We start from the raw sequence: 16,803 nt of genomic DNA on the forward strand, positions 1-16,803 counted from the left end.
TAGCTCTTTTTTTTTTTTTTTTTTTTTTTTTTGCATGATCTTCGTTTGGGACTAACAGTATTGTTTCCTGAGCATTTGAAAAGAACTCTCTAGATTGTTAAACTGACTTGACAAATTATCCAGGGAAGGGAAAGAGGAGGAGCAGGGAATTTTCTATAGACAAACACAGAAAGCTCTCTATGTGTGTATATATATATATATATATATATATATATATATATACACATACATATATATATATATATACATATATATATACATATATATGTCATATATATATATATACACACACACACATTTAGATATTTTACACACACAAGCTTGAGAAAGAATGCCTCAACTGAGAAATTTAACTCTATGCTGATATTTTCACCTCATTGCTGGAGAGAATGGGAGGGAAAATAAACCAGCATCTCAGGTGATCTGTTGGTTTTCCTGTCCAAAAAAGAGTGAAATTCATCCTGCAACAGGAAAAGTTGAGCCAGGTCTTGAAGCACACTGTATGTCAGAGTGCACAGGCATTTCAAGGGGTAGAAGGGAATAATGCACTGCTTTTAAAAACAGAAAGAAATGTTAGAGTCTAACTGATAAAAACGTCACATTCCTTTGCAGCTATCACACAGATTCAGCCCTCTCTGTAAACAGCCTTCAAGAGAACAAAAATCTAAAACCTGCAATGACGATATCAATAACTAGCCAAGCCCTGTTGATAGCTTAAGTAACAATAACTGTAGCATTTTCCTGTAATTTTGTCCACACTTTTATTGTATATGTAGTCACCTAATGATGAAATAGTTTTAAAACTTGCCTCAGGGTACAGAAGTCAAGCTCTGCTGATTAGCATCTCAAAGCTCACTACAGCCACACATTTGTATAGCTGAATAATGGCACTTGTGTTTCTATGATGTTTAAAACAAAACAAAACAAAAGTACTATTTTACTTGATGTTTGATGATGCACATCGATGAGAGTCCTTTTAAACAATATAAAATATATCACAGCTAACTAAGAATTTCAAAGAAAAGGTAGAAAGGCAACATCACGAAAAGAGCCAAAATGTTTTTGGTGTCAATACTGGATGCTAAGACTCCAAGATTCATGAGTTTGATTCCGCTGTCACTTATCTGGTTTGAAGTCAGAAGAACCACTGAAGTTGATAACTTACTGTGAAGGATATAAATGTGCCCCAACTCTTCCTTTACGTTTTTATATTTAGGCACTAGCTGATTATACAAATAATGTTCACCTGCATTAGGGTTTTGTGCTGTGTTTAATAGAAAAGTAAAATATACGTAAGTACACAAGTGGTAACATTTCATTAACATATATACAGACTGTTCTGGTATTTGCTGCACGAGCTCAATTCCTAATTCATTTCTTATGTCTAATAAGGTAACTTGAAGAAATAAGAACCTTCCTAAAGTGTGCTATCAATGGAATGGACAGAATTTTGGTTACTATCACACTAGCCCAGTGTACCACCTTAAGCAGCACCACATCTTCTATCTGCACACCTCTTTTGCTATTTCTCCAGTCATATTTTATGGCAAGATTTTAGTTATAAAACTCTCCATCCAATTTTATATCGAACAATATTATAAAATTACCTTCAAATTAATTTAGTATTAAAAAAAGCTATATGCTATCTACAGGAACAATTACAACGTTGGTAAATATCCATCAAATATCAGTTTAAATTCTCTTTTTTGTCATTAAAGCTTCTCTTTTCTTACAGAAGGTGCAAGGAACATATAGCAATCACTTAAAGAAAGCTGACAAGGCAGCAAAAACAAAATTCAGAAACTAGGAAATCTTTACTGAGACATTTGCTACTGGTAGTAGAAATTACCCTTGGTTTGTATTGTTAAAAAAATTAAAAATAAAAATAAAAAGAAATGGTTTGAATTATGATGTACTGTGAAAGCTGCAAGAGTTTTGTGATTGCAAGTGAAAGATTTACAGATATAACAATTGAAAGGTGGATTCCACTAATCAGAGGAATGCATAACCTCTGCAAAGCAGGTAGGAGTGAATCATTTTAATTTTCTCTCTTACTTATGGCTTTATATTCTTACACAAGGGAAGCAGAGGAAACCTAAATATGACCCTATTTAGATATATTAACTCAAAAGCCTTTGTAGAATTCTTAAGCAAACAGGATTGTGCCTCCAATGCTGCCCATCTAGTTTTGCAATGCATTAAATTGGACGGCTACTTGGACAGTTCTCTATTCATTACTGAACTGTGGAAAGGAAACACAGAGGTGGCATTTTCCTTTTCAACCATGTAATGCCTTGTAGCCAGATTCCAAAGCATCAAGGAGAGATTCTTTTTCTTTCTTTCTTTTTCTTTTTTCTTCTTTTTTTTTTTTTTTTTTTTTTTTTTTTTTTTTTTTTTTTTTGCCAGACAAGCTGTCGTAATTGAAATGAAGTCTAATCAGACTCATTACTGTTTTCAGCAATTTGCACCACCAAAGATGCTTATTAGGTAACAGTGTTTAATAAACCGCTCTTTAGAAAACTACCAGTAATGAGCTCTTAACAGCCAATCTTTAGCGTGAATGTAATGTGAAAAGTGTTCCTAGCGCTGAATAGATTTTCACATTTAGTAGTGTCATAATTAAGCTGTAGAAATGGGTAGCTGTGATCAGAGATTTACTGCCGTACGGTATTTTTTTTCTGAAAATTTATTTGAAGATACTTGGGATTCAATAACATTTCCAAAGCAAATTTTAAAATTGCACAAAAGACTGTTAGACTGGCTTAGCTCTGTAAATGAGAGCTTACTTGGGGAATGCATAGAGAACTGTAAATCAGGTATCATCCACCAGATACGCATGAAGTTAATTCCACCTAGCTTTTTTTGACTGCTCTTCCATCACCTAACAATTTCCAGTCATTAATATACAAATAATAAATGTTGTTGTCATCAGCTGAATAATAATGAACAAAAATGGCCATTAAAAGAGGTACTTGAAGAAACACTTGTCAGTTCTCCTTCCCCAGTAACAGTTGAAAATGCTTGAGAAAAAAAAAAAAAAGGAACAAACTGCTTGGATTCAAAATAAAATTAGGTATGCATAATATCATATATTGCAGATTTTATATTGATGCACATATGCATATACAACTAATGCTGCTTTTCCTACATATTTCAGATACTATTAACTCCTAGTACATATTTAACACCAATAAAAACCCAAGTTCATAATGTAAAAAACACCACAGATCTGAACATGCAGCATTGTAAAATATATTATTCAAAAAACATAGACATCTGCAACAGGTAAGTTTTCATCAATAGGAAGTTCAATTTAACTAGATGTATACTTCACTGCACTAGTCATATCAATACTAGTATCTAACAAATGCTGAAAGAGGCAAAAAAGAAAATAAACTGCATATATAAGCTCCTGCTAATTAAATACCCAGAGTGAATCCTGAGGAACAGCCATGTTCTTCACTAGATTGATTTGGGCCTGACACAATATTTAAAATTATCAATAAGAAATGACCAGGACCACTTTTTTGTTTCCCACTAGGAGAAACACATAGGGATGTAAATGTTGTTGTGCTTACTAGAGATTCTGTCAGAGAAGCTTTGTCGGCGGCCAAGACTTTGGAAGGAAGTGCATAAAGATGAGCAATCAATAATGAAACCACCGACAAAATGATGCAGACCTTAATTCTCTTGAACTGAGATTTTCTATCAGAATTCCATGATAAGAGGCTAAGAACAACTCCTTTACTGAATGAGCGCTCTTACTACATCTTTTATATACCCTAGCCCCAAACTTCACTAGTCCTAAATGCAGCCTATAAGCCTCTGTATCTGTTTGCAGCTTTCTGAATCAATAGGACTATAAGAACTGAGACTACCAAATTAATGCCAGTTTCATTTGATTTTGTGGTATGCACTCCTTTGCACTACAAAGTGTAAAAAGGAAAGGAAAAAAAAACAAACCCAGAACTTATCCCCAGATGGGTTTTTGTAGCTTTCAGATCAAAATATCTTCCAGTTTCTTAAGTCTGAACTGCATTTGTACTCAGATCCAACATTTTTAGTGCCGCTGCGCAATTCCAAACCTCGTACCTTTAAGTCAAACACTTCTCTCTGCTCACTGCAAAAGAAAATAAAATAACAGACTCCACAGCTGCTTTGGACTACCTGCTCTTCTACTTCTGAATAATGCATTAAACTTCCATCATTTGTGAGTGACAAACCGATGCTTTAAGATACAAGATATGCATTCTGTACTGTTGATTTTACTAAGCACAAATGCTCTGAAATATCAATTCCTCATCAATAAATACTTCAATACCTTGCAATATTTTTAGTAGTTTAAAAACTAAGGTTGACAGCAGTACAGCATCTGCAGGAGGCATCATTATAAAACTACAGTTAGCATCCTTTCTTATTTCTAACATAAAACTAGGAGGGTGGCAGCCGTTAGTGTCCTTCTGCACCTGAGCACTGTCACAAAATAAATAAATAAATAAAAATCACTTTTCAGCCTCAGATTTATCAGTATTTTATCAAGCCTACAAAACACTAGTCTGTTTAACCAAGATGCTGACTCCAAGCAACACCTGGCTTTCTACAAAAATCGAGAATCCTCCTCCTGGTATCTGTGGCCCTGCTTATCCTGATCTCCAAAGCCTCTTCTAAGAGATTCTTACAGGACTTTCCACTGAAGAATCGGGACCTACCAACTTTTACTTATTACACTACTTGCACATTGCTATCCTGCAATGGAGTGCCACATCAACAAGGGGTATATACTAGCATAAGAAATTTCATAATAGGAATTTCATAGAAAGTAAAGGAAGCAGATGAAATTACAAGAGCATGTTAAACTCTGTAGTCAGAACTTGCCCACAAACACTGTGAATCAGTGAGAAGAAGCAATAGGATCCTAAAAAAAGGACAGCAAAAGAACGTGCTGATGCCACCTCTGTGGCACCAGAGGGCAAGAAGTCTCCATGGAGGCACACCAGGCAGGAGAGGACAGCTCCAGAGGCAATGTCTGCTGCCACTGAAGCCTAAGGTGAGCCCTGGAGTGGCTCGTCTCAGGACAGCTTTATCAAAACACAGCATAAATAGCAGAAACTGGAGCTCACATGAAACCCACTGCGCTGTCTTACAGCAGCAGCAGAGACATTATTCTGTTCTCCATCAGTGAAATTCCAATATCACAGCCCAACTTCTCCCAGGCAGGACCCAGCATCAATCACAGTCTGCCCTTCAACAAAAGGTACCATAAACAATCCATGGGGTGCCTTTGAGTATACCACATATTTCTTTGTTCTCTTGTTCACAGCAATAGTATTCAGATTTTTTTTTTTTTTTTTTTTTTGCAGAGTAGAGAGTGGTTTGGATGGAATACCATATAAATTGTCTCACTAGAGTGTTCTGCACTACTTTTTTTGTGGCATTAAAAAAAATAAATAAAAATCCACATTAATTGTTCAAAAGAGAAGCAAGCACTTGTCCAACTCTTCCACACAAACTGCTTCTGCAGACTGCTGAGGTTATGTGCTATTAGGGCATATTTACAAAGCAACACAATAGATGAGACTCAGTAGATCAGAACATTTGTCCAACATATCTGGAATTCTTTGTATTACGGCAGGTATTATTCCTCACTCTTGATGGGCTTAAAAACACAGAATCACCTGATAGGTCCTTCTCTAAAGGTAGAGCAGTCTAGTACACAGCCTCCCTGATTAGAATTGGTTATGGAAATATGAAAGAGGTAAAATAAAGAACACCATGTCCTATAAAATTCATTGTGCCTGGGGGTGCAGAGAGTTAATAAATAAAATGCATGTGCAAGTGAGGAAAATACTTCTTGGCTTTGGAGGGACCTGGGTGAGTGTATTGGAATGCACCAGCATTTGACTTATACTTTATTTCTCATAGAATCTGTTTTCTGCTTTTCCTCTACATAGCTATCTACTTATTTTAACATAACTCTGTATTTTTGTCATTATACAATCAAGTTCTAATAAAAACCATAATGCAAACAGCCAGTTATGTAATGAAAAACAACACAGGGTTGAAGGGGGACTCCTGCCTGATCTCAGCAGCAGATTAGCTTATGCCTCGCGGCACAAGATAGAAGATATGTTCCTCACTATTACAGTTTTGATTCTGTATTTGTGTTTTATTTGGATTTTTAAAGAGCCACAATATAAATCTTTAATTTAGAGATTATAAATATATATGTATGTATAACTGCACATATGTATCTGTTTCCCCTCCCAGAGCAGGGATGATGTTTATTTCTAGTGATGGCATAGTGACTAGCTTGGAAACTTGCTGACAGAAGAACACAACCAGAAAAAACCAAACACATTTTAGGCTACCCCAATGCAGATCAATTGCAATCCCAAATACATGTTTTTCAGACATTCCAAGCATTTCTCAGCAACCCCCTTGCTGCATTGCAGCATACTGAGGGATTATTTCTGCATAGAGAACACCACAGTCTTATTCATAAAAACGTTAAAAAAAAAACAACAACCAGCTAATTGCTTTTTATACTCCATAAAAGTTAGCAGTTTATTCACCGGCAGCAGGCCAGGAAAGTTCCTCCAACAGACACAGATTTCTCAGCTGCATATTTTCTTCTGTACCTGACATACACTATCTTCTCCCCTTCCCCTCCCCCAGTTCCTCACATGCATTTCTGCAACTGTCCTTTACCTCAAAGTTAAAGCTGTGCCAAATCAAGAGCAGTAGCACTAAGGGGTGGCCAGAAAATAGGACAGCAGAGAGTTTTGAAGTTAACAGAGGAGCATCCTGTTCCTACCACTTATCAATCATGTTTCTGGTTTCTTCAGTACAGAGAAGGCCACGTTGCACAGCTGCCTCTCACCTTAGGGACTTAACTCTAGAGATACAGCACAGTCCTTGAAGAAGCAAAGCCCCAAAGGCCTGTGGGATTCATGTGGAGAGGTCCCAGCCCAGCCCATCAGTCCAGCCACCAGTGAAAACTTAATGCATCAGCACCAGTACGTGGGTTAGTTGGTCTGCAGCCATGCCTCGCACTGAGAATGAAAAGCAGAAAGTAGGAACAAGGAAACCACACTTAAGAGGACTTCAGAATCTTAAGTCCAAAACAGGCAAGAAAAAGAGGCAGAACCTTCCAACTCTAATCTTTGTTACATACTCTGTAAGACTAAGGCAGGCTTTAAATTTGTCCATGGCCTTATTTAACATTTTGGTTATTTATTTATTTATTTATTAAATTTTGCATTACTTTCATCAGACACATTGTGACACAAAGACTTTGTGCCACCTTTTCAAATATACATCCAAAACATTTTCCATAATTTTCTATATGTGATTTAATGAAAAATACCTAGGGCTATATCCACGTCTTGTTCATTCTTTGTATTAAGCACAAAGCTTGCCATGACTGAACTAAAAGGTACTTGATAACAAATGGTTAGAGGGCACAGACTGATATTTAAGAGGTAAGGTTGCACCAAGGTAGCTTTGATGGGCCATTTTATATTGAGGATAACCAGAAATGACATTTCTTAAAAAGGTCTGTATTGCTAAAGAGAAGGAATGCCCTAAATGCATCAATGAAAACTGCTGCTGAGCATGACTGCTTTTTTTAATATTCTGACTTTTTTCAAAGGAAAGACAGTCATGCTACAAATGTTTTTTCAATAAATCTCAGGCGAGTATTGGCACTTCCAAGACCAGTTGCACAGCATACTCTTAAAATGATTAAACTGTCTCTCACAGCACTTTAAATGATAGACTGCCCAGAAAAAGCACCAGTGCCCCACAAATTAGGAATTGTAGCAGTAGTTGATAAGCTAGAATGAGCTCTGGGCTGTTTTAGGACACCCCCCCCCCCCTCACTACTGGGCTGCCCCTCTTGGAAAATCCTTCCCCTCCCGTAAGGTCATTCAACTAGATTAAAATATCTCCCTGTAATGTTACCTCTTTATAACACTTCACACACTAAGTACAGAAATACTAGTTACTGGATGAACAACGATCCTCTTTACACACAGCATAAAGATACCACCTATGTGATTTAGTTGAAAAAGAAAATTTAATCTATATTTCTGACCGAGCTTTATCAAAAGCCACAAGTTGCTATGACAGAGAATTTAAATCGTTTGGATGATTCCCCTGCTCTCTTCCTCAGGTTGTTATTAATGTCTATAATTTAGGCCTCTGTGTTGCTAATATGCATGTGCCTCTCTCCAGTCATATGAATAAAGCTGCATAATTAGGCACTGGTGTAATTTGTAGCCTCCAACTCATTCTCCCACTTCCCTTTCCCGATGTTCCTCAAAGAGGCTGTGATTTATGTTGGCGGCAGATCGTGACACCGTTACTCACAGAAGTACTCTCTGCCTGCAATTTCCTGGAAATTACTGACAAAAATTAAATCCCTCAGCAAGTCAGAGCAGCACCATGATGGTGATAAGATGGCACCAAGCCCCTGCTATACGCACTCCATTGCTGGTGACCAAATGGTTAACCATGCTTGTCCTTTCATCCTCAAACCTGACAGGGACTTCTTCAAATTCCTTTAACAGAACTTCCATTTGACAATCTTTAAACGTGCCCTGATGTGTTCCCCAGGTTCATCCCTATTAACAGGAAATGAAACTGAAATAAAGAGGCAGTCTTCATGTTGACTGCAGGCATTTCAGATTTCGTGGCAGCCTGCATCTTCCCAGTGCCTTTCACATGGAAAAGATAATGTGTGTGAAGAAAAACAAAATTGTAGGTTTAGTAATGTCAAAATCTGATTTATGCCAAAATAGAGATGTCAGCAATAGCAGAATAAGTGACAAGTGTTAAATTACCCAAAGAAGTAAATTCTGTAATTATTTACCTCTCTGGCACATGATCCTTAACAACCTCCAGACCTAACAGGAACAGCAGGAATCACACGCATTTTTAAATTCAGCTTTTTTCCTTATTTTTGAGAAATGACTTTTTACCCTGATTTTTTTTTTTTTTTTTTTTTTTTTTAAATACAACAAAGTGCCACCAACAGCATTTCAAATAAAACGTCAGCATCGAGCTCCATAGAGAATATGCTGGGAGCTGACTGTACAGTCATCTGCAAATGGACAACTTTAATTCGATTCCTGGCACCACTGGCCACGCTGAGAATCCTTCTATCTCCTCACACCAGGGGTTTGCTCTTTTAAGCATTGCTCCCTGAAGGGAAGGAAAAACTAGAGAAAGAGGATTTCCAATGACCCTGCACAGATGAATGAATGTGTCAATGGTGAATATTGGTTCAGCTTTGAAATAGGGAATCCTGCAGTGGTTTCTCTGCTTCATCCCCACTAGTGAGTTCCACTGTGGACTTCAATGTGTAAGAGGCCTTTAGGGGACAGATAATAAATGGAAAAAGGGGTGAAAAAAATCAATAAAATGGTTTAAGAGTAATAGAAAGGCATTTCTCTAACTATAACCTTTAAATGATTTCTAAGATAATTTTCTCAGACGTGCATCTCTTTGGCTGATATATTTTTCTATAGAAATAGCTATTAAAAAAAAAAAAAAAAAAAAAAAGCTCAAGTAAAGAAGGATTCTCTACCAGGTAGCCAACATTTAATGCTAGTGTACCCTTTCAATGCCTACTTAATTCTGCTAGGTTTCCATTTTTGTTTACCTGTTTGTTTCTGGTGTAAAAGGCAAAAGGAAAAAGAGTTGTGAAACTGTAAAAGCGCTCTCTGTTTCAGTGAGAGCTTATTCTTCCATTTATGACTGATTTCACAGCAATACTGGTAAAATGCACAAACCAAACATGGAAAGGAAAGATGCCTCTTCCTGTCTGCATAACTCTTCCATAATTCAGGTAAACACACAAACATTTGCCCAAGCGGTAGTAAATTGTGCATTTACTTCTACAAGCTTTTGCATTCATTTTCATTCAGCTATCTATCAATCAACCTCACCATGACACAATATAATTTCCTAATCATGCCAATATTCATGCTTTTATCTTGTTTTAAATCCAAATAACATATATTTCAGTAAGACGTAAGTCTAATTATTTAAACATGATGTAGAATAACATTTCTCTAAGGCCAATTCTTTTATGAGTTTCAGTTCCTTAAAATTGCCATATAATTTAATCTATAAAGCAAAATTTATATAAAAGAATAACACAAGCTTCCGCTCAAGAAAACTGAATTGTTAAATTCCCACTGTGTGCTGTATTTTCCCTCCCACATGTCTATAATAGTTTTCTTATCTGTTACTAAGAGCAAAACTAATATATTCATCAAACAAAGTGAAACATACTGTTTCTCAGCCTGTTAAAAACCACAGAATAGCAATTGCATCTTTTTTCTCTTTCATGTAATAACTGAAGCGGCGTAGGAAAAAAAAGTTACAAATAGCAACTCCGCACAGGTTTCTATACCTATGAAAAAGAGCACTGGCACTGTCAACAGCTTTTAATGACTAAATGTATGCACTTTAAATGCAGCAATTTCATGCAAATTAAACATTCTCATTATATAATTGCTACCAAAATATTTACATCTATACAACTCCAGTGTTGCTGAGAATACAAAATAAAGTCTAGTAAAGATCTAGTGGACATAAGCTGGACAACTGCAGTCATTAATACAGATGCTGAATATTTTTGGATACTCAGAGGCATTAGCTATATATTTCATAGATATCAGCAGATATGATCCTTTTTCAACTAAGAAAGAATTTGGGTAATCGATTTACATAGCCTACAGCATTTGCTAAGGACGCTGGGATTTGCCTCTTTTTAAACAGTTGAGATGTTAATGTTCTTTTAAGAGTATTTTTTAAATACTGACATCTTCACGAAGAGCTGTGCTGATTTCCAATTATGTAAAAATTAATTTGTTTAATCAAGCTACAAGAAGGACAAGAAGTTGAACTGGAAAAATTCCATCACATTAAGTAAAGGATTATTACTCACAAGAAATATTTTCAATGTCAGACAGACTTGCAGCCAGAAACTAACTACACATCTTGCAGAGAGCTTTGTTATTTTCTCTCCTGTCTAAGTTTCCAAAGTCCTCCAAAAACAACATCAAAAGGAACTCTAAACAGTATTGATTGGTTTCTTAATTTCATTTGAGCTCAGTCAAAGAAATTTTCAAGAATAAGACCTCAAAAAAATAGAGTTACCTTTAATAAATGTACATTTCCTATTAAATGGTATGTGTACTGGCAAAGGGAAGGAGTTTCCTGAAAAGTTACTCAGCCTACTCTGATCTCTGGATTGTCTAATACAGAAGGACGTCAGTTCATCTGGCCCAGTCTCAGCAATAGGATAATGAATGTCTTTCAAAAGACATTTGCAAACTTGTAGGAAAAAAGAAGAAGAAGAAAAAAAGTATTATTGTTTTTATGTTAGTATAATGCATGAAATCCTTTCCTTTTAGTATTCACGATCATTAGCAAGTAAATTATGTTGAAAAAAAGGAACACAATTTTGGCATAATTTTGGGATAGCAGTACAGATGAGAATTGCTCCTGTAACCTCTTTCTGAACGGTGATATATGCAAAATAATCTAAAATGAGTTGCTTTCCAGTCCCTTTTCAGAATACTTGACATCCACTGCTCAAGTGTTTCAAACCTTCAGTTGCTGACTGTAATAGTGCACAGATGGAACAATATTTATTCTGTCAGTGGAAACTAATTAGGATGACACTAACTCTGAACATTAAACCAGAAGGAAAAAAAAAATCACACTTTACACAGTGTGGCACATGATCTGTGAGTTTACAAATAAAAGCTATAAATTTTAATACATTGCTGTTATATAGGAGGTGTGACCATATTTGCTGTTGCTGCCGTACGCCACAGCCAGAGATGGGCTTGCAGAGCCATATCTGGTTTTAGGTACAAATACTGGATCTCCACTGTTAATTCACCTCACAACTGAAACTGTGTGCCAATAACTTCCACTCCACCAGAATAGCAAGTCAGACTTGCAAATTATTTTATGTTATGCTTCAGTCAGCCACACTGCCCCATCTCTCCAGTCTGTGGCCCTGCAGGCCCCATCTGCACCAACAGCATGAGCTGTGCAGAGCCAAACAAGTCAGCTCTGCTTCTCCCCCTTATCTCTAGGTGCAGCCACAAGATCTGTCCTTTAGAATAAAAGATCCCACGTCACCAATATTCAGATCCAATATATATGTGCAGTCTCCACATCCAAAGACTGGCTCACAGCTGCTGAAGACTCACACACATGCCCTCAAACATAGAAACCAGATTTTCAAAACCTCAGTAGGGATTTGAATCTCCTTATTTCGATGTCTGAATATCTTTAAAGGTCTTCTTGATAGTCCTACAAAGTTTAGCTTTCTGATGTTCATGAGCTTGAATAAACTGGTTCACAAATGCTTAATGCTTTGAAGACCAACCTACATAGCACGGCCCAAGTTCACCAGATTAAAAAACAGCAGTAGAGCATGGTAGATTGCTCTTCAACTCAACTATTGGTCCAACTTTCTTCGAGCACTATGCCCTTCACACAAATGAATATACGCTAGTAGAGAATTCAATTTGATGTGCATATGTTTTTTTATATAGACCCACCATCTTAAACCTTACTTTTAAATAACCAATCTGTGTAAAAGAAAAGAAGGAAAAAAAACAATATGTTAAGCAATGTTGACTTTTGTAGTTTGCAATGACAAATTAATTGAGTACAAAAAAAAAAAAAAAAAAAAAAATCAGGAAAAAATACATTATCTGCTCATAAGAGCAGCAAGAGTTAACATGTAAACAAAGCTTATGAAGAAAAAGAACAGCTTGAGAAATTTAAGTTACAAAGGCTTCTTTTCTATGCAACAGTATGATCCTCCAAAGTTGTTTGAAAAACAAAACCAAAACACCATTGGATGTGATACGTTCTGTATTGGCAGCATTCTTTATTTCATGTCCCTTAGCAGCCTGGAACATGCTGGTGCAAAATTACATTTTGACTAATATTTGCCTCCTCTCAGAGGCAAAGGCTTCCTGCTACTTACATGGTCAACCTTCCTTGTAGTGCTCCAGTAGCACTAGCAGTATACATTTGACATATTCCTGTTTTTTTTTTTTAGGAAGGGACATCTCACAGTGTCCCCTCCAGGCCATGAAGTGCAGTTAGACCAGGTACAATATTGTGTTTAGTCTGATTATAAAATATCAAAAAGTGATGATACTGGATATTATTTTCATAAAATTGATGTAACAGACAAACACTTACTCAATGTTTCCAGCTATAGCCATTAGTCTAATGAAGGATATTATCTATGCCTAAAAATCTAGCCTTTCTCATATCGCTATATCAATTAGACATTTTTAAACTGAATTATTTTAATTTGAAAACATATTTTAAAACATCCTTTATAACCAAGATACTAAATGTGTTCCATAAATCTTTGCTTATTTATTGATATTTATATCAAATTTTAAAGGCTACTAAACTGCAATCTCACATTTAAAAATAAAATACATCTTTCCGAACTGACTTCAAATACAAGGCTTCAAATGCAAGAACTTAATGAATAAATCTGCAAAAAAAAGATGATGTGCATCTTACTTTTAATTGATGATAATATCTTACGTGAATGCCAGATAGCATCTCTTCTGAAATCATACCTTGGCTTGACAATAAAGTTGGAAGTTACCCAAGTGCATTGTAGCCAACTGTCAGATTTAAAAACAGTCACAACATACTATTAGTGGCATTCAGCCAATCTCTTAAAGAACACAATGACCCCAACTTTATTTTGAAAACTCAGTTTGAAAGCAAATCTATTCCCTAAAGTAATTTTCAGCACTGTTTAAAAAGCTTGGAAAAATCAGATTAGAGTAAACCAGGTTATGTAGATGTTATGAGAATGTAACTTCTAAAAATAACTTTATAGATCAATTCAAGTAAACATCAAATACAGAGATCTCACCTTTGTGCACTCATATGCTCTAAAATTCCAATCTCAAATTATCAGATTGACATACTCCGTAAAATTAGCATAGTCTATAGAAAGCCTATGATATAAAACAACTCCCATGCATTGAAGATTTATGCCTTGAGAGTCTTATGCAAGCATATTACAAACAGTATCTGATAGAACTGCTGCACTGTATGCTGTATTTTGAAAAGACTCTGGATGTTTAAGGAAAAAAAAGCCACCAATATTCTCTCAACAAGCAGGCATACATATGTATTACCATAATTCATAGTAGGGCACAAATTTCCCTCCAATTCTTTATGCAGCATTCCCATCACCACCATAAACTTCAATGAGAAATAAGAGAATCTTATAGATGAATGAAAATACAAAAAAAAAAAAAAAAAAAAAAAAAAAAACCAAAAACTTAATGCTAAATAAAGAGAATGAATGAAGTGCAATCATTGAAAGCTTGCTATAATCACAGAAAATGCACCCAGGTAAATTCTTAATAGAAATTCCTATGAACTAACAGGAGTGACACATAATCAATGAAAGTCCTATTAAAGCATTATTAAGATGTAACCTTGTTTATTCTAAGTAATATAAAATGTAACCACTCGCTCATAAAAGCCAACCACATACCATCCAAGCCATCGCTAAAATGATCAGTTATGCTTTAAGGGAAAATGTTTACAGATACTTCAGAAAGAGCGTACACTAGTGTACACTAGCACTTCAGTATAAATCATCTAGAAAATAACTTAGATGTTACTAATGTATGACACCATATATTGAATTTGCTCTTCCCAAACAGCATTGACAATGCCACTCTATATAAATTGATTCCCAAAGGATAACAGTTTCCTACTTTGTATATTCAAATTAAGTTACTGCTTAGCTAAAATATCACTTGTAAGGAAGAACTGGAGTTTGTCTGGAGGTGAGGAATTAAGATAACTTGCTTCAAGCACAGCAACTCCACGAACTTATTTGTCTGCTGATTCATGGCATCTTGCTTTTAACAGTAGCATTAGGAGCTATTTATACAGGAAAAGCACTGTGCTTAATCTCACTTTTACCACTCCACTGATGAAAACTACATCAATTTGAAGCACAGTATTCACACTACAATTCAGTATATGAAATGATTTCGCCAACATGGAGATCAAGGATCACACAGCTGTACAACATGGATATGCTTGTAGTTTCAACTCGATACACTATGCTTTAAATGAGGCATGTTTAACTATGGTCAACAGTTTTGGTTCCAGCTGTAGAGTCAAAATTACATCTAATGCCACCAACCCTCTATGCGACAAACATTTCACAGCAAGTAGTTTCCCAGAACAAGTACAAATTAAGGAAATCACAAGCAAACATTTCTGCTGTGGTCAGGGATTGTAGTCAAAATCATCACCACCTTTTCAGTGAGAAACACTGACTGTTATTCAGTTTGAAGTCAGAGGAGTTTTCACTTTGAGCAAGGTCATTCTCGTAAATAGGATAGAGTGAAGCAAAGATAATACATGTGTCGTAACAATACAGAATGTAATAGAGAACAGTGAAAAAAATGCAAATTCTTATTGTATTCAATAGATTTCTATCCAGTACTTATCTCCATTGGAGATATTCTTAATTATATCGGAAGATACAAAATAGTAAATAATGTAGCAAACTCATCAAATAAAGGATCTTAAAAAAAACAACGTTGTAAGTTAGACTGTTAGTTTAAAAATTTGCTTTCCATTTCTACAATGGAATGTCTTTTTGCTTATCTTTCTGGAAAATGATTGATAGCCCCAGTGGAACCACAGAATTTGAACACTGTTGAAATATTTGATTATTTTTTTTCCTGCAATTTTCTTATTAAAACTACCTGTAAGCATCTGAAATTTTCCATTAGTTATATGTAAAAAGTGTCCTTATATAAAAATTGTGCTCCTCAGTATTCCTTTCCTCCTCTATTCTATAATGCAGAACTGTTGCACAGAAAAATAGGTAAACCCCTTTATGACTACAAATGCACACACATTCTGCTTCTATTGACTTTCCCTTTCTTCTTTCAACCTAAGTCACCAGACATATTGACTTATAATTGCATTTTTATTTTGACACGTTTGTTTTACGATATTTGTCTCTTAAATCTCCTTTGGAACTCCACAGAGATGATATATGCATCAACGTCTGCTCAAAGTAACAAAAGTGCAATCCAGTGGAATTAAATGCAGTTGTGTTTTGATGCTAAAATAATCTTATAAGTACAGTTTCACCTAGAAAGAGTGGTGAGAAATTCTCAGAAGGCTCAAGCAAAATCTGTTTGGTTCAAAGTTGCATCATAAAATTCTCACATTTTTCTACTGAAAATTATCGCCCTCTCCATTCAAAAGCTGTTCATTTAGAAAGGGCTGGTTTATACCATAGGAGAAGAGAGAAGAGGGAGAGAAGACAGGAGATGGCCAAGGAGGTGATGGCAGCACTTTTGTCAAGATGAAGACTATAAAGAAGATAGACTTGGTATGAACCATTTGTAGACAATAACTGTGGGCATGTTGAGTGAACAAAGAATTTTAATCAAGAATGCAGAAATGACATTCCTAATAGTAATGAACTCTTGGTTCCCACACAGAATCTGGGACAGTGATCTGTTTCACTAACGCAGAATGCTTTCCTTCCTCCTCTCCATTCCATGCAGTAACTTCAAGTAATTGACCGCAAAGCATGCTGGAGCATGGGAATTTAACAGCTGACGCATAAATCTTCATCCCTCAGCCTTACCGTGGTTACTATCAGTTACTCTTAACTAATTAAGAAGAAAACAAACATTTCTCTCTACTTGTTGTGGGGAAAAAAAAATACTCTCTGAACAC

The 16,803-nt window shown here is 35.8% G+C and overlaps 1 protein-coding gene across 7 annotated transcripts in view; it reads right to left on the bottom strand.

The window, feature by feature from the left end:
* The window catches only part of FIGN (fidgetin, microtubule severing factor), a 100,788-nt gene that overhangs the window by 19,435 nt on the left and 64,550 nt on the right, over positions 1–16,803 (bottom strand). The window lies entirely within an intron of this gene.

This window comes from Lagopus leucura, unplaced genomic scaffold (assembly GCF_019238085.1).
Source record: "Lagopus leucura isolate 7727_CA_CO unplaced genomic scaffold, USGS_WTPT01 Super-Scaffold_100012, whole genome shotgun sequence".
NCBI lineage: Eukaryota > Metazoa > Chordata > Aves > Galliformes > Phasianidae > Lagopus > Lagopus leucura.